We start from the raw sequence: 3,078 nt of genomic DNA on the forward strand, positions 1-3,078 counted from the left end.
TTATTGGTGTAGAAATATTTTTATATCTTGATATGAATATGGATGTTCTTGTCTGATCAACAAGAGTATCACCATTTCATTGAAAAGATACCTATATTTTCTTATAAATATAATTTCTCCTTCTAAGTTTCGAGGGCGAAACTTTTTAAAAGGAGGGGTGATTGTAATGCCCCGTAATTTCGGACCGTTAATATATTTCGAAAATAATTAATTAATCAAGTAAAATTTGACATTAATGTATTTAAAGTAAAAATAATTCAAAGAAATATAATTTTATTATATTTTGAAGAAAAGTATTTATTTTGATAGTTTCGAGATGTTTAAAAATAGTTTAAACCGTGTAAAACTTTTTATTTCGAAATAAGGGCGTATCGGGGGGAAATGACAATTCTTTTGAACGTTGGGTAACGAATTTGGAAATGGGTCGTATGAATACTCAATTTTATTGTAATCTCGTGTTTAAGAACTTTGGTCTTGACGGAATTTGCGTTTGACTTACGGATTTAATTATTATTGAAACGAGTCAAAACCGACTCGTAAAAATCCCGACTAAAAATCCCGCTCTTCTCCTTTCCTCTTCCCTTTCCCGCGGGTCAGCCCCCTTCCCCTTCTATTTTCTGATTTTTCTTCCTCTAACTTCATCTTCTACCTTATGATAAACAAACCAAACACATTTTTCACAAATTCAAGCTGTTTTGGCCATAATTCCTTCGTTTCTTATCGGATTTTCACGAAATTTACCTTTCCGGAATCCCCTCGCCGAGATCTACAACTTAGTATATTCTAATTTCAGTTTTCTTGAAGTTGTTTTAAGACCAATTTTCGGAAATTCGGTTTTATGTACTTATCTTTGTGTTTTTATTGTTTATTTAGGTGAAGGATTGGAAGACGAGTTTGGGGACTCGTATATTATTGAAGATAGCGGATAGTTGCTAGTTAGGGTTTGGGTTTGAGGTGCTAATTGCTCTTTTTTCTAGCTTAAGGTAACATATTTCGAGTTACTCAACGGATTATCGTCACAATCTTTGTTGTTTTTGTATGTTTTGTAATTTTTGTTGGTGTAGTAATTTTCACATGTTTAGAATGGTTGCATGCATGTCAATTGTTAGCTTAAATTATGCCTTTTGTTAGTTTAAATTAACAAAGTTGAATTGGGAACGATTAATTAATGTTCAGACGGTCTTTTACTAAATAAAAATGGAAAAAAATGGTGGTGCAAGGGGACGGGCAGCAGGCCGGCAGGCCCGTGGCAGGCCCACGGCTAGCCCACGGTTGGCCCGGGTCGGTCCGTTGCTTGTTTCGCGGTTTTCCATGCAAAATTTGTCATTTAAGGTTTATTGATGACATAGTTAGTATGAGTACACTTTAGGAATTGAATCATATAAGTAATAAAAATTATGTTAATGATAAAACTATGCTTATATTAATAGTTATCACATGTTAGGATAGTTTACAAAATGAATTTGTAAATAATACGCTCAAAATGAATTTTATAGCGATAATTGTAATGTTTTGTTGATTGTGCCGAAAACTGAGCCTTAGTCTTTTTGACTGATGCGATGTCAGTTAATTGAGTGATTGGTCAGCCGCAATTTGACCCGTACCTGTCGCAGGGCTGGGGTTGCGGGTAAAAATTCGGTTGAATGATTTAGATAATCGGCCTTTTTCTTATTTTAGGCCATTTATCAAGCTTTAGTTCACATGTATAGCTTATTGAATTTAATAGTGTCTTGTATTGTAGAAATGGCCCTAGTTTCCCTGAAGCCTTTAATATGATTACTATTGTTAGAATTAGAAATTAGTATTGAGGATTCTGTTGGATTGTATGCTGTATATAGACATTTATATAGCCTTTCACATGATAGAATATTAGATTTTATGTTGGTAAGTAGGACTTTTTGCCCTCTTATGGTTAAGTGGGTGTCTTAATTGACTTGTGTGGTGAGTCGTGTGTGGTGTGGGCTAAAGTATTCAAGCTGGGACTAGCTGGGACTAGGTCCTAGGTGAGTATTTCGGCCTTCATCATAGATAGGTCTTTATAGTCTTTGACGAGTATATGTTCACTGCTTGATAGCCTTTGTGTTCCTGACTAGTGGATGTTTATCCAAGTTGGGGCATGACCTCAGTTACTTATTTTGATAGTAAGTGGTCAGCTTAAGTACTAGCCAACCCTTCGGTGGTGTCCTTAGGGTACTCACTTCACTTTGTTTTAAAAAAAGTTGTGGGTCTTGGGTGCGGTGGTGTGTATCCGCATGTCTAGGTCTGCGCAGATTTTAGGCTAGGGTTGTGTTGTCTCTTGGCCATGTTTTATTAATATTAACCGCTGAGCCAAGATACCGGTTCGATTACCTTCCCTACCTCGTGGTATAGACTCGAGTTACAAAGTGACTATTGACGGTGCTAAGAACTTATGCCTGTCTTTGATATATTGCCCTTTCTTGTATGGTGATTTTATGAACTGTAATAGGTGAGATGTAAGCCGGTTACAGTTGATAAAGTTTGGATTCCTAATTGAGTTATATGATTCACATGATAGTTTAGTGGTCAGTTTAGGGGTCATAGGTCAGAATTACAGGATAATTACATTGTTTATCATATTGCTTACATGTTTTACTACATGTTACATTAATTTTGACGATTCGTGGCTGGGAGGACTCGAAGTTACTCCCCACTGAATTGTGGTTTTCGTGTTTGTATAAAATGCGATTGACAGGTTGTTGATGCTTTGTTGGGGGTCACAGACGAGCTAGTGAGCAAGGAACCTTGGACCTAGTTTGGTTTTCTTTTGTAGAAACCTTTAATCTTTTGGTTATGTAAATAATCTTTTAACTTTTGGTTTGTATATAATTTGAAGGGACATATGTCTCCCTTTTTCTATTTTGGGTTTGTATCTTTCTACTTTCTATTTAGCTATGGCATGTAAAGTAGTACATCAGCTTTTGCAGGGTTTTGGCACCCGCTTCTGGGAATGTTGGACTTCTTGAGTTGGATTGGTTGTGAATGGTTTAGTTAGAAAATTTTTTGAAATTGCAGGTTTTTGACTAGTTGAACCATTTACAAACATATCCTACCAGTTTT

General features: G+C 35.8%; 1 long non-coding RNA gene across 1 annotated transcript; it reads left to right on the plus strand.

Annotated features, from left to right (window-relative positions):
* The first annotated feature begins 604 nt into the window (after positions 1–604).
* On the plus strand, positions 605–2,793 carry LOC141598498 (uncharacterized). Its single transcript, XR_012523560.1, has 3 exons — positions 605–776; positions 874–983; positions 2,714–2,793. It is a non-coding gene; the product is annotated as an uncharacterized LOC141598498 (long non-coding RNA).
* The last annotated feature ends 285 nt before the right edge of the window (positions 2,794–3,078 follow it).

Source organism: Silene latifolia, chromosome 9, assembly GCF_048544455.1.
Source record: "Silene latifolia isolate original U9 population chromosome 9, ASM4854445v1, whole genome shotgun sequence".
Taxonomy (NCBI): Eukaryota; Viridiplantae; Streptophyta; class Magnoliopsida; order Caryophyllales; family Caryophyllaceae; genus Silene; species Silene latifolia.